Source organism: Dreissena polymorpha, chromosome 3 (assembly GCF_020536995.1).
Source record: "Dreissena polymorpha isolate Duluth1 chromosome 3, UMN_Dpol_1.0, whole genome shotgun sequence".
Lineage (NCBI taxonomy): Eukaryota > Metazoa > Mollusca > Bivalvia > Myida > Dreissenidae > Dreissena > Dreissena polymorpha.
The window spans coordinates 68,416,777-68,439,896 of record NC_068357.1 but is presented as its reverse complement, the minus strand read 5'-3'; positions in this window follow the sequence as shown (position 1 = coordinate 68,439,896).

The following is a 23,120-nucleotide window of genomic DNA, read 5'->3' as shown; positions in this document are numbered from 1 at the left end:
ATTGATTAAATATTTCTTTGCAGCAAGTATATTGATATCTAAACAAGTCAATACTTCAATTGAGGTTAACAATGTTAGAGAAGAAATAAAGCCATATTGAAACAATGTTCATTCATCCCATAATATAAGCATAAATTAACCTATTTTCATTGATATGTCATTTTCCGCCGAGACTTAGTATGTATAAAGACTTGCTTCATTAACTGTAATAGACCCGACGATGTATTGACCCATATTCTAGACTGCTACTTCGCTAATGAATTTGACGCGCTGTCTGATCATTTCCGATTTGTACTGGAAATGGCCGATCAACAGCACAGTTTAGAGTGACCATATAAGCATTACTTATTCTTCGACGTGCGGTATTCATTCGTGATCAGGGGAATTACTTAAATTGGAAATGTTTACTGTACCATGTGGATGGCATTGCTACCGCGGGGTGGAATACGCTTTCTGTGACAGATTCGTGTCCCATCTTGAATGGAACGCCTATGTAAAGTTTTAGTGGCGACCCTTTATAGTCACTAAGTTTGATATTTGTCTCTCTCTCTCTCTCGATGTCGATACACTCTCAATAATAGTATATATGATTATAATAATGGTAGAGTGGTATCGTGATACACTAATACGAGATAACTTAATTGTGTTTATTATGTACGTTTTTATTATGTATTTGGGTATGTGTTTGCACAATTTAAATGGAAAGCCGACATGGGTCTACTCGTGTAAATTTTTAAAACGCAGCCCCTTTCAAACTAGGTTTGGTTTTATATGTGTGCATGCGGAAATGGCGTAACGTCTTTATGAATGGTTTGCCTACAGAAGTGCAATTGTGCGGTTGCGCTCATGAATATTCTAACGAAGTCATTTCTTTCGATTTATTTATTGTATTATTTCCTGGTGTAAGAAGAACCCACCTAGAATAATAACAATAATCGCGTTTTTACCACATGCACAAAGATGAAACCATTCCAACCCTACTTGCTAGAGCGGCTGATCGTCACGGATGACTTATAAAATCGTGAGCGTGTACAGAATGTATACACACATTTTATCAGACATGAAAATTGTTCAGTTACGACTTCGATGAATATGAAAATTGTTATATTGCAAAGCTAACCTTCAAATGATTTGGAAACATCCAGTAAATTTCAAAAGAGGCGTTCTCATCTACTAAAATGACCTTTCGTTACTTGAAATCCGTTAAATAAAGAAGACCCATTGGTCAGAATGATCAAATTAACTCAAATAACAACGGGTACGTTTTTATGTGGACTTCTGCTGAATAAATACATGATAAACAACTGAACATAACTGTTTTCGTCTAGCTATTTGTTTGAACATTTTCTTTATATCTGTTTTAAATGGGCCGACATACATTTGGTTATTTAGGTAACGACTATACTGCATACTGCTGGATAACTTTGGCACACTTAGAAATAATTACCAAATATATTTTAATAATTTAAGTCGTAAGAAACAGTGTTTGTCAAATTCTTACAGTTCGATAACACTGGTATGGTGTGTTCCGTAAATTTGTTTAATTTAAGTATTTATCAAATCGGTTAGTATTTATTCTTCGCTTTTTGTTTAAAAATAATCAACGTGCTTTAATGAGCATCGCCCTGAACAAATTCTAAAATTAAATTTGAAAAAGCTAAATGCTATGTGTCGAAGTTTCAGTAGTTAGTTGTTATCAGGTACAATTACATAGAATTTAGTTATTTTCAGGTGGCACAAATATGGTAACAGGCCAATCTTATCGTTTCACCGTTTCATAAAGCTGAAAGCTTCACAGTTCAAACGAAAGTGCTTTAACAACTTCTAAATTGTACATTAAAATAAACTGAAATACAATACGTTTCTTGATTTTTTTATGAATGCATGTACATTCATCAAACAAACTCGTACTTCCGAGAATATAATCTTGACACTACCACTCCAGAAATTGATTATTGAAAAATGAACAAAGATAATATTGGCTCTAGTTAGTATACAACAGTGTTACTAAAGGAACATAAAGGTAGAAAACTCTACATTTTTGCAACTTTTAACGGAATCAACGAAATTTTCATGAGAAATTATAAACACGTGGGGAAACACAAACAAACTGGGAATTATTCAGTCTTTCTAACCTTCTTTCAACGTTCATGAAAACTAACTATCGTCTGTGTTGTTTCAATTTAAGTTTTGGTAAAAAACGTTTGTGTATTATGGAGCTCTTGCTCGTGCTTTTCAAATGAGCGTTCTAGTTTAGTTGTTTGCTGTTATGTGTTGGAAAGACTCTTTGACTATATGTGAATTTAATGGAATTTTGAGGTTTGTCAGAAGTTCAGACTGTGTAATTTAGACAGATTTTGTAATATTATGGCATCTTATGCAAAAGAAATTGTACTTAGAAATATGCTGCCAAATATTTATGATGACTTTGTTTGAAACTGGAAAAGTGATGTAAATCGAGATTCTTCTCGAACTGGCGCAGGTGGTAATAAACTCCGCACATACACAACTTTTAAAACTAATTTGAAACAGAACAGTATGTTAGAATTCTTAATAATAGATCTTCTAGAGGTGCCCTTCCAAAATTTAGAAGTGGAACAGCACCAATAGGCATTGCACTTGGAAAATAATGGTTTACGATTAGAGCAAAGATTATTTTTCCACCGAAAAAATACTGTTGGGGATGAGGTTCATGTATTATTACACTTTCCTCTGTATAACTCATTAAGAGTAGAACTTCTGCAATCTGCAACTAGAATTAATAATTATTTTGATAATTTACCTGATGTTTATAAAGTTGGATTTATATTATCTATTGCAGACATAGCAAAATTGTGTGCCAAAACCTGCTAAAATGTCTTAAATAAAAGAAAATTAACTCTTAGTAAATGATAATTATTGACTCCATTTTTAGTTTTGTATATAACTTGTAGTATTGTATTTTTAACAGCTATGCCTAGTTTTTAAGTGTAAATGCTAAATTGTTTTACTGATGTACTTGTTTAAGCTCTTGCCTTAAGTTACCGTGTTTATCGAATTGTGTTATGATCTGATCAAACACTTTTCATTATTTTACCCCCATTTTGAGAATGTAAGGCATTAGCCCCACTATTCAAATTCAGTGTCTTAACAAACCATTTTAAGGCAGCTTTTAACTACACGATTAACAAGGAAACTTTTTAATTTGATCTGTATGATATATGTATGTATATAAATCGAAACCTATGGATCAATATGCATTATTGAGATTAATGAGTATGTCATGTTCTTTAGGTCTTTTGTAAATCTTTTAGATTGGCAATGTACTGTATTTTAATTTGAAGTGTGTATGCAATGTTATAATGTGTACATTGATGAGACTATAATAGAATATAAATATATGTGGTTTAAATGCAAACTGATAATTACATGTAACTTTATTTCCTTTAAGAATTTAGTGCCATTTAGAGCAACATGAAAATAAGTTTATTAAATATTTTTTTAATTCATGAAAAACATTGATCTGAAATTGAACTAGTTTCATACAAAAACAATATAATGTCTTGTTTCTAAAAGGTTTTCTTTGAGAGGGATAAATCATTATTTATTTTATTTTTGCATCTCAGTTGTTGTAAGTTAACTGTAACACTGAATCAAGTACGCCATAATATTTCAATTTATCTACGTTTTAAGTGCGCTTTAAGTCGATTTATTTGATATTATCCACAGGTAGTTAGCGTGTGGCTATGATAATAATTAGTGAACACATCATTTGGAATACAAAATAATCAAATTAAAACGAACAATCAACTTCTCTGAAAAGATTTGTTCACTATTAAATAAGATATAATATATATATACATATACGCGAAGGTGTGTCTTTACGAAACGAAATATTTTGAATTATAACTTTATAAAAACGTACGAATGAAAACAGTTCTGATAGCATTTTCAAAATGTGTTCTTCTATTTTAAAGCGTCTCCCATTCCATCAAAACAAGAACGTGATGGTCTGTTACATGAAGTTGATGTTTTACCAATTATAAGTCGAAATATAAGTATAACAGTATCTCAAAAAGGAAATTTGCATTTGTATACTCTCTAAATACAACACTTGTAATGTTTGTGAGCAATTCTTATTAATAAAAAATAGCAACACTTACAATTAAGCCTTTAAGGATCTATGCACAGTTGTATTTTCACATTTTCAAAAAGAGTATTTATAAAAACTCTTAAACAATTAGGAGCTATTCGATGAATTGAAAGGAACGGTCCTATGTGACCATAACGTCCGTTTTTTAAGTACCGGAATTGCCGAATTCCATGTAACCGAAAAGTCATGATGACAAGAGGTACAAACTTACCTACATTTTCAAGTAATGCTTTTTCTGGCGGCTGAACAGAGACGAGGCTAAAGACTACTAATCACTTTATCTGTCTGGCAATGGTCATGTACATTTACACAATTGATATATATATTTTTAACCAATGTGGCATTTATTTGACGATGCAAAGGCTCAACGGCATCAGTTCCGAAGACAGTGAGTTTAGAGTAATGACATGAATTATATGAGTAATTATCTATACATGTTTAGTTTGATTTGTAAGGCATGGTTGCCAAACAGGAAACTTATATTCGTCTTTAAAAAAAACTTACGTTTTGCTGTAGTGATGATACATTACGAATTATTTTGAAGAACATATTTACTTTATCTATTTCTAAACAACACTAATTACATTTAGCTTCTAACACACTAACACACGTACATGTATATACTATTTGCCTAAACGATTATTTATTACAAATTATATTTAAAGAAAAACTATTGCTTTATTAACCCAAATGAATAGGAATTAAATTCACCATGTGATGGCGAGTATCAAAACAAAACAGACTTGATGTTCGGTAATCAAATATAGAAATAATTCAATTATATTAATTACAACATAAAAAGGTTAATATAATGGACATTGACATTAAAGAACCAATAATGTATTATACGATATTGATATTTGCCGTTCAATTTTTTATGTCAAATGAGCAACGCTAATTGTTTCGTTTAAAACCCATATTGAACGAGTCTCTCTTTTTTAAAACCGCATATATGGCCGTTTCAAAAAAACAATTAATGTAGTTTCAAATACAGATCTTAAATGTTATTTATTTTATTAAATATTCAAAAAGCGTGCAATATGTTTTTAAATAATTAATCGTCTCAAACAATATATATATATATATATATATATATATATATATATATATATATATATATATATATATATATATATATTAAAAAAATACATCTTTATATATTTCTATGTTATATATATTTTTAATAGAGCAGGTTAACATCCATGTAAAAGCCGCGTGGTTAACAAGGTAAAACGAGTTTTAAGCAAACTTAATAGACCGCGTTTACAACGCTCTTATAAAGAATGAAACATTATATACTTGGAAACCAAATGCAATATTGAACGTAACGACTTAGATCGAAATCTATCAAATATGGTACTCATACAAACTATTTTATCTTCGTTTGAATCATCATTGACTGAAAACAAGTTGACATCAATTGATCATTTCAATGACATCGATGCCATACATGTGTTCTTAAATTCGGAAAATCAGACCGCTACTTTTTTACCATATAAACAATCCTGCGCAATCGACGTATTGCGTTCTATTCAAGCAAACGTCCTCATTGGTCACATATGCAGGCATCACTTTATTCAGTGAGTTTAATGATACTTGGCTCAAAGTAAGCAAAATATAATAAATGATAAAGCAACGCAAATTGTTTGCATTACATAGTAGTTTAAAGTACGAATTTGAGAAGTCACCATACCACATCTAGCGTTGAAATTGTGGGTATTGCTATAAGGAGCATTGTTTTTGTGTTAATTTTATTTGTTCGTAGTATTGTGTGAAATAGTTATTGCTTTTGATGGTTAAAGAGCTTTTAAAGAATCAGGATTGTTTCCTCTTGAGACCATGTAGTTGATAGAAGTGCATTGGTGTATGGCAATTTCTTATGTATGCTGTTCAGCCTGTCTGTCATGTTGTCTGTAATTTATCATATGGAAATTGTTGCATGTTTTGATCGGGACATCTGACATTACCGTGTCTCATATTTGTAAATACTAGTTTATTACTTGTCAAAAGATTTATATTAAGTTAGCCCATGCTTCCAAATCTATCCTACATTTTCCATTTATCTGAATTAACTGTTGTCACTACAACTTAATAATAATAATTGCTCCTGGAGCTTACAGCAGACTGCCAGCATAACGAATTAATTTACTAATGCTTTTTGGTTTGAACATTTTTTTTGAACGGAGGAAATTTTCGGTCAAAAGCGCAGTTTTGAGATAGTTTCAAAGCTTTATACATGCTTCAGGATTTGATGAAGATTCTTTCTATGGCTTTATATCGCCTTCGAATCAAATAGATAGCTTGATAAAAACGCAATATATTTCACAGATCGACCTGTCTAACTGTTCAGATTTGTAAGTCATATCATCTTGCCTAAAAACGCCTGGCTGACGTGAATATTTGTGTTCACTACAAGAGTTGACACATCACATAATTAATAAACACGGCTATTGTCAAGCAATATGGTCCCCTACCGGCTCCACTATTGTCAGAAATTCCACCATTTTCAAAATTTATTTATTTTTCGTTGCCATAGCAACCACAATTTTTGACGTAAGAACAAAATGAAATGACGTGCATAATGTCCATATTGCCATCAATCCATGTTGCAAGTTTCAAGGAAAAATATTAAGAACTTTTAAAGTAATCGCAGGATCCCGAAAACCACCATTTTCAGCAGTATTTCTAGTCTATTTGTTGCCATAGCAACCAGAATTTTTGACGTAGGAACAAAATGAAATGACGTGCATAATGTCAATATTGTCATCTATCCATGTTTCAAGTTTCATGAAAAAATATGAAGAACTTTTGAAGTTATCGCAGGATCCAGAAAAGTTTGACAGACAGACAGACAGACTCACAGACGCACAAAGCATTACCATAGGTCCCCTCCGGTGAAACCGGTAGGGGACAATAATATCATTATGCGTTATGCGTTTGTTATAGTATTGTCTAGGCTGGAATAATTTGATTATTACAAGCAATAGTCTCCGACACATTGTCCCAAAAGACTGGTAGAAAGATTTAATCTGCAATACGTGTGTTTCCCGTGACCGATGAGACGTGTGCTAAGAGAACTATGCCTTTGACAACAAACGAATTAAACAACGTTATTATGTCACCTAGACCTAGTATATTGTATCATATATGATCCCTTTGCCGTCGACCTGTCATTCTAAACCATCAGACCATCTCTCTGTTCAAGCGGTCCATCCCATAATTGACGGTGAATAGCTACTAATATGAACACGAGATAACTGAAATACAACACAACTCACAGTATTGTTTACTAACAATTTGGGCTGGGGCAAGGGGAAATAGCAAATAGCCGCTATTGACTCGGAATCGACACCAACTAGAAACAAGTTTGTGTGACATTACACAAGTTAAAATACTTCAGCCCGACAATTCTTATCTGTAACTGTTGGTACGTCTATGTAAATGGCTTGTAAGTTTCGTTTAACTTTAAAATAAAACATTTTGTTTGCGTTGATTAAGGTAGTTATGTCTTAACAACAGAAGTATTATTGTATTTCTAAACAACAGAGACCATCACCACCATAGGCATTGCTTCTTTCCTCATGTCCAACAGTCATTTCAATAAACATTCATAGTATTTTCATTAACTGTAATAACACGTCTTTATGATCTGCAAATGTCGCCACAAATCTCAAAAATTAAATAACGTCACCAGAATGTTACATATTTTTGACAATTTTTTATTTAACAATTAAACTATTATGGGACTAGTATCGAAGTTGTTGGTAATAATCAATAATGCCTTAAAATATGTTTATGTAGTGGATATTGACGATGTTACGTAAAAGCAAATATACAAATATAGTATCAACGTGGTTTTATACCGGTAATTTTTGTATGTGCTAAATGAAATGGTTTTTCAGTTTTCAAACGTTGTATTAAAATCATGATGTTTTTATATTTCCTGATTTCTTGGTAGACATTCCACTCAAAAGCCAATTAAAAATAAGAAGTGTGTTCATGCTTCAACGTGGTGACCGGTTTTTTACCAGCCTATGCTCTCGTTTAAAAACATATTCACTGTTGTTAAATACTTCAAAATATCACTGCTAATCATACTGCTTCTATATTTGATAATACATTTCCCGTCGGTTGTGTCGTGTAACAGTGCCGTCAACATCATTTCATATGTTACCTCTTGTGCAAACAAAGATTGGTTAATTCGTGAACTGTTGAACCAAATTACTGATTTGAGTATTTCAATTGTAAGATGAATCCATGTGCAGGTGAAACAGGTTTGTACATCCGAGTAATAAATGTTAATAAATAATTCTTGCGTAAGCTTTCAATAACTATTTCACAAAGACAGCCTTCAAACAATAACAAATCTGTTTTTTTTTGTTTTTTTTTTAATTTTTTATTCCATTTTTTTCCTTCGTAAAAATAATACACTTAGCATATAACATAATACATAATATGTCAAATAAACACACAATTAGTATGTTTGTTTCACAATGTATTACTATATTATGGTAGATAGCATTTTTGAAGACTATGATTGTTATAGATAAAGCATGTGTATTTTGCCTATTACAGATTAGTAGAAAATACATACATTGAGCAAAATGTTTCACAAAGTTTTTTATATTACTTGTGATACATAGCATCTGTGAGGACAATGTTTGGTGTGAAATGAATATGTTTGAATTAGTTTCAAACAATATTTAAAAGTTTGCAAAAATGGTGTAATGTTACACAGATAAAGGTTAAAATACAAATATACAAAAAAGAATGAAAAAGGGGTGTTTGTTGTTTTAAGGTAGGTGTTCTTATTTAATTGAGAATGTGTAAAGATGTTTTTAGGGTAGGTGTATTAATTGGGCAAAAAATGCGCCCAGCTAGTATTAAATATATGTAGTTTGTTTTGTGTTGTTGCGATTACTTCCTCGAGTTTAATTCTAGTATTAAAAAATGGTACACAATATTCTAATAATGGTGTTGTTTTCTCCTGTTTGCATTTAAAGATAAAATATTTAGCCAACAATATTATGAAGTTAATGACATGTGAATTGTTAGCATCAGCTGGGGTCAAATTACAAAAAGATATAGTTGCACAATTTAGCTCCAAGTTTTCTAACCTGTCTAACTTGTCGTTAATAAAGTTTGTTATACCCATCCAAACTTTTGAATAGGATGACAATCCCAGAATAAGTGAATATTCGTTTCTGTGTGCATATTACAAAAGTCACATAATGTTGATGGAACGAGATTGCATTTAAGGAGGAAAGAATTGTTTGATAAAATGTGCATGAGGTATTTATATTGGAAGTTTCTAAGTTTGGTGTCAATAGTTAATTTGATTGTTTAGTTGAAGATGGTTCTTTGGTTAATGTTTTGATTATTTAGAGTTTCTTTCCATTTATCAAATTATTTGAACACTTCTGGTTTTTGTTTTAGTTTAAGTGATTTATATACCATTTTGCAAGCTTTTGTTTTTTCTGTTATTTCGTTAAGCTCGTATTGCAGTGTGGTATAAATAATATCGTTTTCTTTTAGTCTATGTTTCCATTCAACAGGTATGCTTTTTACAATTTGATGGTATTTTATAAAGTCTGCTTTATCTATTTCATAAAGGTTTATTTTATCTTGAAACCTGTAAAAAGATATTTTCCTGAAATCATATATATGTTCAATAAATTGAATACCTCTGTCGCACTATGTTTTTATAAAGAAAGTTTTATTTTCTATTTTTATAAATGAATTATTCCAGATAAGTTGTTTTTGTACAGATATTTCATCTTTTTCTAACGCAATGCTGAGCCAACCACTCAGAATGTTTTTTAAGAATACGGATTTTATGTTAAGGTCTTTAACTTCTTTTTCATGATAGTTTGATTTAAAAATCAACGTTCCACCATAGCTTTTTAGCATATTGGTGTATATTTAAATCGGTTTTGAATCTTGTTTAAATATAAATCTTTTTATCCAACTGGCTTTGAGGTATTTTAAGAATATGTCAATATCTAACATTTTTAAACCAACTTCGGCATAATCTTGTGTAATTCGCTTTCTGGCAACTTTAACTGGTTTTTCGTCCCACAACAATTTGTAACATAGCGATTTTATATTTGAGATTATGTCTTGAGATGAGTTTGATAAAACTGTTTATGCATATACAAGCTTGGGTATTGCAAAAGTTTTTAAAACTGTAATTTTTCCAATGCATGAATTTTTCCCGGAATATTTTATGACATTATTTCTACGGATCGTTGCTAAATTCTATTCCTAAAGTTGAAGCCTGGTTGGAGCTCCAGATAAATTCATTCTGTTTGCAAAATTCAATTTGACTATTTTTAAGTGCTCCTAGCTTAAGGATTTTACATTTATGCCTGTTTAATGTTAGTCCGGATATTACTGCAAATTCTTCTATGATTTTTATTAATGTTTCGAATGATGTTCGAGAACCATCAAGTATGAAAGAGGCATCATCAGCAAAAAGCGACTGTTTTAATTCTACATTATTAATTGTTATTCCTTTGACTTGTGTGTTAAGTTCAATGTCTATCGACATCAATTCAATGCAAATAATGAAAAGGTAAGTAGATAAAGGACATCCTTGTCTGACCCCTCTTTGTATACTGAAAAAATCTGAAACATGACTATTATTTGTAACGCGTGATGTTGCATCTTTATAAAATAGCACTACCCACTGTAAGGTATGCTCACTAAATCCGAAATTCCGGAGGTATTTAAACATAAATCCATGATTCAGACTGTCGAAGGCTTTATAAATATGTGAAAAAAATAGGAGACCATTTTAATTACTTTCATCCATTAGTTCAATAATTTCATGCAAAAGTCTTAAGTTTTCGCCAAAATATCTTCCTTTGATAAATCATGTTTGATTAATACTGATTATATTATTTAAATAAGGTTTTATACGATTGGCAATGGATTTTGTTGCTATTATGTAATCAACGTTAAGAAGCGAGATAGGTTCTCCAGTTATCGATCAAAAGGGTGTCCTTTCCGGTCTTAGGTAGTAAAGTAATTATGCTTTGTTTTTGCAATTCTGTAAGGTTTTTGGTGTCTTTGCTTTATATCATTCCAAAATATTTTGTAAAATTCTGCAGATATGCCATCTGATCCAGGACTTTTATTGTTTTTCATGTCAAGCAGTGCTTTAGCGCATTCATACTCTGATAGGTATTTTTGTTCATTTTGCGTTTGTTCTTGGTTTATTTGATTGCAGATATTAGTATAGAAACGTTCATGATTGTTATTATCTATAGTGTTGTCTTTTTTATACAGATTTTCATAAAATTTGGCAGAGTGTTTAAGTATTTCGTTTTGATCTTGTATTACGGCATTATTATTAGTTTTTAGTTGTTGTATAGTTTTAGCTTCTGATCTTTTTTTCAAGATTTGCAAAATATTTAGTGTTTTTTTCGGAGCCTTCAATCCATTGTGCCTTAGCTCGCATCATAATTCCTTTTATATTATGTTCAATTACATAATTTAATTCGCTTTTTGAGTCGTTCAGTTGTTTGTATTTTTCTAAATCGTTACTATTTATTGTTGGTTATTGTTCTAATTCTGCAATTCTTGATTTAAGTGTTTCTTCCTGCTCTTTTTTCTTTCCTTTTATTTTACTGGCCTATTAAATAGTTTCGTCTCGAATGCTCCCTTTCATTATTTCCCATAGTGTATTTGGATTAGCTTCGCGATTAATATGTGTAATTTCCAATAAAGACGTACGGATACATCTTTGATATTCCTGTTCAAATAAATATTAGTTGTTCACTTTAAAATACCCTGGACCTCTGCAATTGGAATGTATGTCGAATTGAATTGATATTAAAGAGTGGTCCGATTTAAACCCTGGAGAAATGTTGCATTCTGCGAGAAAATTTGCAATGTCATGAGATAGAAGGAAATAATCTTATCGCCAAAATATAGGTGGTTGAGTGTTTGAATGCCATGGGAATACTTTTTAATGTGGATTTTTTAAACGCCATATATCACATAGATCATTGTTTTCTATTATTTCATTTATTTTTACGTTACATTTTTTTTTGTATCTTATCGACCGTTTAATTTATCTAAATTATAGTTAATAACAGTGTTAAAATCCCCTTCCAGGATTAGTGAGTGGTCATTATACATCTATGTCTATCCAAGCTATTAAAAAACTCTGTATTTTCTGTGTTGGGACCGTAAATATTAAACATAACAATTAATTTTCTTTGAATTTCTATTTTCAATATTTGAAGCCTGCCCGTAATTATTTCCTGATATTCTAAGATAGTGTATTGAAAATCTAAATCTTTCTTGATAAAAATGCCTATACCTAGAGAGTTAGAGCTGTTGCCGCTTAAAAAAGGTCTCCTCCCCATTGATAACCCCAAGTTGCGTTATCTACCTCTGTATTACAATGTAATTCTTTAAGAAAGCATATATTGAATTTGTTTTCTTTAAGCCATTGAAACATAATGGAACGTTTTGCTGATGATGCTAAGCCTTTTGTGTTATAACTGCATATGTTAACTGTCATTTTTCAAGTAGGTGTGCTCGTTGTCATGTTTATCTTTTTAGCTACCAATGTGTTGTAAGATTTGGAACGTAACCCTTAACAATATATTATGTTTACATCCCACAAATCAACAGGTACACATAATGAATAATAAAAAAGTTAACAATTTCAAAAAGGAATGGGTTTCGCCATAACAGGTTAGTTGGTATGACAAACACTTTCAATAGAAAAAAAGAAAGAGTACATTTTGAAAGAAACAAAATAAAGCGTGTGTATGTGCGTGCGTGTGTGTGCGTGTGTGTTAGTGTGTGTGTAATGTACGTATGGAAGTAACTCTTAAACAAAATATTATGTTTACACTCCAAAAAAAAACAGGTACACATAATAAATAATGAAACTGTTAACAATTACAATAAGAAGTGGTTTTTGCCACAACAGGTAAGTTAGTATGACAAACAATCTCAATAAGAAAATGAAAGAATACATTTTAAAAGAACAAAATAGAGCGTGCATGTGTGCGTGTCTGTGTGTGTATTTGCGCGCGTGTGTGTGTGTGTGTGTGTGTGTGTGTGTGTGTGTGTGCGTGCGTGCGTGCGTGCGTGCGTGCGTGCGTGCGTGCGTGCGTGCGTGCGTGCGTGCGTGCGTGCGTGCGTGTGTGTGTGCGTGTGTGTGTAGGGGGGTGTGTGTGCGCGTGTGTGGGTGCGCGCATGTGTGTTGTGTTTTGTACATGAGGAACATCAAAAATAAGTGACAAAGTGTTGTTTTTTTGCCTAACCGGCCACAACTGTAAAAGCAAAAAAACGTACATAACACAAATCAGTTTGGCTAGCCTACATCTAAACGATACATATATAAATATAATATTCTTTTCTATTCGATAACCATTAGTAAGACAAACAAACAAGCGCAGTTTGAACAAACTACAATTAAATGATGATCGTCATATAAATGGTCATAAAAAGTGCAATTACATTAGCCATAATTTTTGGAACAATTTTAGGAGAATTTATTGTTTAAGATTCTGGTCTATGCGTATATGCTTGCTCCCGTGCATGCTTGTATGTTCGTGTGTGTATACATGTGTGCGTAACTTTTTTTTCATTAATAAAAAAACAAAACGTACATTGTGGCAACCTAGTGCAAGCTAGATTGCCGCTACGGTTACCCAACAAAACAAGAAAATTGATATGAACTATTTAGTATGAAGTAAGAGCTGCCATTCTTTGGCCGTCTAAAACACGAAATTGAAAGTTAAGACAGCCATAATGGCCTATTTTCGGTGGGTGTGTCTATGTATGTAACAAAAAATAGCAGTGCATGTATGTGTCCGCGCGTGTGTGTGTTCTTAATTGTATATAACAATTGTATAATTGTATAACACATCTGTTTTATGTATGAGAAAAGAAGTCACTGAGTTAAAAAAGCGATCATAAGTTTTCGCCTTGACGCTAAACTGTTTCTGAAGACGTAATGCAAACAAAACACAACTTAATACAGTAACTGTCTTTTCATCCAAACATTCGACTCGGGTTATTTTGTTAGAAGCTGTTCGTCACCATTGTTCACATCGCACACTTCGTCCACCGCAATGTTACTAGAAAAACATTAATTACAAATATTTGGAGAAAAAAATCATGATTAAAAACTACATTTTCGTGTCAGATTTGCAAAATGATAACTAAATAATCTTCTGATGGTTACGCTTTTTTGAATCATGTACATGATTTGAAACAATGTTCGATTAGTTATATTATATGATTATATGATAAGTGAAAATAAATGATAAGCCGATTTGTTGTGTCTTACCTCATCAGTCTGATTACATATAATTCTTCAAAATATGTAAACATTTTAGTGTCAACGAAAAACGGATTTCTAACATGAGATGGTATAATAATACTAACTATATATTTATGATACTCATATTTATCGGAATAATGTATATGATAGTGATTATCCGGCATTTAATTATTCAATAATTTTCACTCATGTTTTGATACATGATGAATGCAAAACGTATGTTGGGACAAATATAAATAAACAATTTCTAACGTGTTCGATTAAGTATTGTCCAGGTATTTAAAATAGGATTTTTGTTCACCAACTTACAAGCAATATCCCATCGAAATGGTTTTCTTGCGTGTTTCGGAATTAACAGACATAGAAAATGTAACTATGAAACAATGTTCACATTAGCCAATAATAACAGGAAATGCTTTTATATAAAATACGTTTCTTAATACCATTCACATGTGTTTAACTTCCTACATGTTCCTGTAAGTCCAGTAAGACGCCATATTGTTTTTCACTGTAAACAAGATATATAAGTAGCAAGTAAATTTGATGTGTTAGTAATTAAGACAATAATACAATGTAAACACAATACCTTCTATTTTTAGTGATCAAGAGCTATGAAAGTTAGATGTGATTTAATAATACAAATACAATTTTAAATGCACTATCGGTTACAGGTAACAAAATAAAGAAGTGAAACTCCAGCTGCTGGAGTAGTATTGAATTATTATTATAAACAATTAGTAGGTCCTTTATTTAAGGCAAGTGACCGATTGCCAAAACAGTACAAAACCGGACAATACAGCACAATACAAAACAACATAAACACAAATAAGAATAAAGCTGGGGTCACCGCCTTGGAACGGTCAATGCAAAGCATTGGGGGTTTAAACCGGTTTTGGAGCGCTCAACCTCACACTTGGCCCAGCAATATTCATAATACATGAACGTGTAAATAAAATTAAACCTCATAGCATTGTAACTAAAATTAAACAATAATAAAAGGAAATTAAAACGCATTCAATTTAATTACCATTTAATTACTCAATGATATTGAAGATACCAGAGAAAAAGAGTTACAATTTTTTGAGGAACGATGAAATGAAACTATGAACAAGTGTCAACTACATTCCTTCTTTATAGAAAAAGATTTAAGAATATAGCATCATTAAGTTTATATTTCAGATCATCATCGCACAAATACAGGAAGAAGTAGCAATAATGGGTGTAAAAGACACTATTCAAAAAGTAAGTTTCAGATATACCAATAGATATATGCGTATGATTATATGCATACATATATTAAGAAAACATTGCACATAACAAAGAATACGATCTTAAGTAAAATAGACAGTTACGAAGTACGACAAGGAACTAATGCTTACACTTTGAAAAACCACTTAATTTTGATAACAAAATAAGTAGTGTGATCAGAATAAGCAAATGAGCCGCGCTCTGACAAAACCTTGTTTAACCCACGTGCGAACGACACTTTCTTTCCGTCTACACTGGCTTTTCGTTTAGAAGACACTTCACTTAAACAGAAAATTACATGACAGTTGAAAGTGTCGTCCCTGAAAGGCCTGTGTGGAAGGCAAAGTCTACTCTGAGGCGACAATTAACGCTCATGAATTAAGCCCGATTTTCCTAAGGCGAGACTCATATATAAAGGACTCGCGTTCTGAGAGAACTGGGCATAATGCATGTGCGTAAAGTGTCGTCCCAGATTAGCCTGTGCAGTCCACTCAGGGACGACACTTTCCGTTTTTAGGACATTTTTCGTTAAATTGAATTCTCTTGTTGGCAAAAATCCAATTTAGGCGGAAAGTGTCGTCCCTGATTAGCCTGTGCGGACTAAACAGACTAATCTTACGACACTTGCACATGCAATATGCCCAGTTTTTTCAGAAGGCGACTCAAATGCGCAATATGCATAGCACAACAATACAATACGATACGCTGATCATTTAATCCGTCAGCCAGTGTTCAATTGGTAGTGCAGACAAATCGATTCTGCAGCGAGTCATCATTCCTATATCATGTGTCGAAGTTCCGAAAGGAAGGACGACGTTTTCTGCTCGATCATTTTGTCATTCGGGTTCTGTTCAAGCATATTGTCACCCGGTTTCTGCTTGTAAACGGCCTTCATTAAAAGGGCCTTTTCACGTTTGGGTAAATTGACAAAATTGAAAAAAGTTGTTTCAGATTCGCAAATTTTCGTTTTAGTTATGATATTTGTGAGGAAACAGTAATACTGAACATTTACCATGCTCTAAAATAGCCATTATATGCATCGTTTGACGATTTAAAAACCAGAAAATTATAAAGCGTTGCAACGCGAAACGAATTAATAATTTGGCGAGTTCTGTTGTTGTCGTTATATTTTGTGAAACTACGAGGATTGCTTATATAAAGTATAAAATACTTCTGGCATTGCATTCGGATGAATGGCCAAGTGGTCTAAATGTTAGACTTTTTACTCCAGGACTCCAGGGGTCAGTAGTTCGAGCCCTGCTGAGGGTTACCTTTTTTCTTTTTTAAATTTTATTCTTGTTTGTGTACTGGAGCTTTTTGTATCCAATGTTAACATTTATCAATATAAATGACAAACTTCAAAACATGCCAAAATCTGTGAAAAGGCCCCTTTAAAGTGTACAGCTCCTTGGTCACGATCGTTCTATTTCTTATCGTTCTAAATGTTCTAGAAATATGGATCACTAGTGTCCGAAAGCCGAAGACGCACTAAATATAGATGCAAATATAGATGGCTCTCTCGAAAGTCGTTGATGCGGAATGACCTGACAATATGCGCATATAAATTGTCATCACATTCGGATCATTATTTCTTGGCATCTCTCGCTTAAACGTTAAATTTCAATAGACAATGTTATATTATTATGAAGGAGAAATAACTAACGCGCAACGACGTGACACTTTGCGTATATCAAATGTATATGTGTGCTGCGTATTAAGTGTCGTCAAACTAAGCTCATCTTTGCTCCAGGTCTTATCAGGATACAAACGGTCATTCAATGGAAATAACATAATGAAAACTCACTGAATGAGACAAACTTAAAATATGCTCACGTCGACACAATAGAGATGCTGCATATAAAGTGTCATAAACTTAGGATCATTGGTTTCCGTCTTTTCGAGATCAACCGCATCAGAATTTATTATTAAAAAGGCAATATATTATTAAACGTAATGACTTGATACTGTACGCAAATCCACCCTAAAACAAACATGCATATAAAGTCAAATCATATTCGAATTATTTAAGTTTATGATATCGCGAGGACACGAACAGTGTGATGGACGGAAGGACGTAGGTTTAAACATTGTACTGGACGGAAACAATTATTTGTTAAATTTGTATCGGACTCACGAAGACTCAATTCCATTTAAATAAGAGTTATGATGGAGTTAAAAAGCGGCTTCTATAGATATGCTTCCCTTTTGAAGGGCTCATAAATAATAAAGATAGCATACTAATAATTGGTACGGTTGGTAGAACATTTCTTATGAGCCAATCCGTTGATACAGTTCAACAAATCACCATTTTAGATTGCATTTAGAACTATGCATTTCGGCAGAATCTTTACTTATTGCTGTCTATAAACGCTCTTATAGGTTGGTAAATAACTCATTACATTGAGATGTTGATCGAAAAAGTGTAGTAAATGTACGTGATAAATGAAAATAACATGAGTTTATTTTAAATTTGTTATGTAAGCACATGTTTGAATATTTCAAAAATATTAATTGAGATACTCGTACTACTCTTAACACAAATCAATTCTTTTTGGAGTATTGTACAGGCCACCAAGTGCAGATTCAGCGTATATGAAAGCAATTGAAGATTCTTTTCGGTTAGCATGCGATTCATGTATAAATGATGTTATTATTACAGGAGACTTTAACTTGAATCTCCTTGCACCAACGTTATCATCAAAATTAGAAAACCTTTGTCAACAATTTAATCTCACACAACTAATACACACTCACCACACAGAGCAAACATATTCAATTATTCATTTAATTTTTGCAAGTGACCAGAGCAATGTAATATTCTCTGGAATTGGAGAACCTTTGCTTGACCAAAATATTCGGTATCATTGTCCCATTTTCGAATTTTGAAATTGAAAAGACCATTAGTAAAATCTTACTACCGGCATATTTGCGTTATGACATTGGTGATTACGACAAGTTACGACTCCTTTTTACTGAAACACAATGTCATCTTTTGAAATGTGATGATATTGATAAATATTCTGAAAATATAACTAATGCTATTTTACAAACAGCAAAGTCGTGCATCCCAAACAAAACAATATGCGTACGTCCACGTGATCTACCATGGATGAATACTCAAATTAAGAAAAAAAATCGACATCGAAAAAGATTATATCGAAATCTCAAAAAGTTAACACCGAACTGCACTGGTCAAATTTTCGTCGTGCGAGAAATGAAGTTATCTTATTCTTAGGAAATTCTAAATTGGAATACTTTAAGAACATTGCGCATAAACTTAAGTCGCCTGAGCTCGGCGCTAAGGACTGGTGAAAAACATTACGCACTTTTATGTTTACAAACACAAATAAACCGATTCCACCCCTATACGATGAACATTCAGACACATTTGAGACAAATGAAACATGCACAGCTGAAATCATTAATAAACATTTTGCAAATCAATCCTTAATCGATGTTACAAATCATGATCTTAATACTCATCATACCGCTTACAATAACATCTTAAATTCAATTGATATCACTCAAGAAGAAGTCATAGATGCAATTAAATGTCTAAAGGTAGGAAAAACTATCAAACTAATACCAATATTGCTGATGCAGTAAACACATATATTATCAATAGCAAACGATTGGAAACATAGTTTTGCCTCAGAACGTCTCTATAAGTCCTTTTCTTTGACTAAGTCTTCTCTTTATCTACTCTACTACTTTTTTTCCTCTTATCGCACTTATCCAATTTTATTCGACTTATTAGTTAACCAATTATGTTCGCTTAAAGTGATATTATGGGCATCTAACAGTTTATAGGTGTCTATCGCGAACGTTGTTTATTTTTGGTGTTTTCAGTTCATATACACTTATATTTGTTAATGCAGCATCAACATACTAAAACAATATCCCGGAAAGAGAAAAATAATGCATTTGAATATCGACCGTTCTTTCGTTTGACGACTGATCATGCATGTACGATGTGAACCTAAATTTAGTTTTAGTGCAGATTCGTTCAAACGACACAAAGACACACTTTTATTTTACGGATCATTTCGGCTTAGAGGACTGGGTGAGTCACGTAATATATCGAATATAAAATATATTTTTATAAACAACTGGTAGCAAGATGAGTTGCCGAAAATTGGTCAGTAACCACATTTTAACTAACTCTTTTGACATGTTAATTCTTTTCAGCTCAATTCAACAGTGAAAAATGCCCATAATATCACTTTAAAACCATACTATCACTTTAAAACATGCAACTAAAATAAGCATTATGGAGAAGAACTCTATAAGACGTAGTCTTCCGTTCTTATCCTAATCAAACTTGTTTGTAAACAATTGTTGTATGTTTCGTATATATGTATATGCATTCTCGTTTGAATAAATATGTTAAAACTAAAGGTCAACCAAAAATTGCTAAGAGATGGCAAGAATCAACCAACACTATGGCAAAGACTACAATAATACCGATAAGGTGCAAGGGGCATTCAATTTGTGGAAATTGGCTACCGTAAGGTGGTATGGGTGGAAAGGAGCAGCCATAATGATGACATGGGTAAACGACAAAATAGGTAAGTGGAAACCAAAATGTGATATTGGGCGAACGATACGTGGCTGGGGGCAAATAAAAGATGTAACGCTATTATACGCTTACACGCTTGCACGAAGACATTGTATGGCCAGCTCATTAAATCCATTATAATAAAGTTGAAAGAGCAATAACAAGAGTTATGAATGCTGTGCAATTCAACTATACAACACATAATTAATATTGCTGTTAAGACTCATCAATCACGCAGCTGTATAAAGATAAGTATAACAATTGATGTAATTGAATGGCTTTGGTCTGGTAGCGCAAAAAGCTGTTCCTAGATTGTTTCTAAAAGATTTTTTTTATAAATATGGGCATTTTGAGGCGAAGTCAGTTTTATTAAGATCTCATATTCTAATATAAAAATAATCACCTTGTACGACAATGTCAATAGGGCAATATTTATTGTAAAATATAAGCAGTTCAATATGCAATTTGAATCGAGAGCACAAGGGCATCCAACGTACTGGATCCTTTAATTCGGAGACATATACTAAGAAAAATGTAACTGAAGCACCAAAATTATTGTATCGCCACTATTATTTATCCCAAAGCAAGCCATCGACAACAATCATCTTGCCCAAGTACACAAATTATGGGAGTGTGCCTAATATAACCTTTATCAATCAAAATTACGTTATATGAATACAGGAATATCAATACAACGATAATTCGCTAGATGCCCACTATCAAGCGTAATTCTATTTACTAGACCATCCATCACTTGTATACTCTTTCATAATGGATTTCATAGGAAAACAGCCTTAACTGTCGTTTCCAGCTTTTAAGTGTTAAAATAACAAATATAGGCCTAGTGTATATTTCTGTTCTTTTGGGATACTACAACGAAAGGATTTCTCCGTAAATCGAGAAATACACTATTTATGAGCGTTTGCGCGATTGAAAATATGTAAATGTTCTCACATTACGGAGAAAATATTTTACGATGCTAGCCCAAAAGCAAAACAAAACATTCACATATACATAGTGTATCATAGCGTATGTGATTTAATTAATAGCTTTCGCAACACGTGATGTTTTCCTTAACAAATTGAAGCATAACATTACAAAGTCGAGATTGACAGCCTTAAACAGGTACGGGAATAACAAAACTCACGAACGGTGGTCGTTCTTTAGGCAAGTGATACACTATCTAATGTAAATAGAGAATCCAGACGAAAATTAAAAGTAGCAGCTATTCAAATGATCTCTCAAGCTCATGTACGGAATAAAAGCTACTACCTAATGTAAATATTTACTGCCCTACTTGCAACAAATATTTTTTTATGCCCCGGTCAGCATTGTAGCGATAACAGCCAGTATAGTATGATCAGCGGTAACATTTTACATACAGGTCACGCGCATGTTTGATACCTAAGGATAAAGACAGACCAAGAACAATAGTACGGGTCTGACTCGCGCATTTGATGCCAACCGGTTTTCAATCAGGATGATAAAGAATTCGGATCATAAATGAAATAATTCTTCACATTCATTGGTGTGACCAGAATTTTATGCTGAATGCAATATTTAGTTGATTTTTGTAAATGTTTACACAAGATCGATTTGATTGTATGTCAATTGGGTTGATATTGTTAATATTCACTGTTTTCACATGTACGTAAACGTATTTTGATATACTGAACATGTATATTTAATACATAATATGAATATATTTGAATTTTATTGTTTGATTTTTTTATAATACATATCACATTTGAGATGGTTTTGTTAATTTTTGAAAGTATACATGTTTAACGTTCAAGACCAAAACGTGTATTTTTATCACAGAGAATCTATTAATGCAGCATTATGCTGAAACTAGAGGTCTATTTGGAGACCAATACCATTTACTATTTATTTTATGCCTAGTTATTTAGCACGACTTCGTTTGTTGCTATACATGTGCTCTCGCTGAATCAGGTTTATAGAATAATCTCCAGAATGTTTATCTCCAGAATATTTATGTTCCATTTGTCGACTTAAATTATAGCGTTGTTTTTCGCTCGCCACATCTGGGTCAATGTTAAAAGTTTTTTAAGTGAATAAGCTAAACTATTTGAAACATGTAATGTTCAAAACAATGCCCCAATAGCCATTAATATAACGATTCTTTGATAATTATTTGAATATAAGTTTTCATAGCTTATTTTAATTTTGACAACATTATATCTCGAATCAAATTGAATACCATTATATAGTTCGACTCGCACATCTATTGACACGATGATAATACCGCCAATTTGGTTGTTGCGTATACACTTAGCTGCCATGTTCGGCTCATCTTGGAAGTTGATGCACACTGGCAGACAGACTTAACGATTGGAAGTTTTTGCAATTGTGTTATTGGGTTCTTAACGAGCACGTGTATGTTGACCGCGCCCTGGAAAAAACAGGCTTAATCCATGCGGTTAAAGTGAGGGTACACGATTTTGTCAAATATTTATGAATTTATATAAAATGTGTTAAAAACTTATTATACATATATTTCAATATAAATTAAAATAAAAGTTAAGAAGAACATGTGTCGCAAAATGCTAAATAAGCCAGATATTTAATTCTGAAATCGAAAATGTATGTACAGTCGAATTCGCCAGCATGTGCATCATGCATGTACGATGTGAATAAAAAAATTCAGTTTTATGGATCATTTTAATTTCCTGCAACGATATCGATTCATACAACACACAACATATGTACGAACTATCTTCGTCACAATCGGCTCGGGGCGCTAATTAGTTTTTGCTGCATTTTATGAAATTCGTCTCCAATGTATGTAAACATTGTGAATGAGGAGCCTCGAACGAAAATTCTCAGATTCTAATCTATGGACTAAAAGA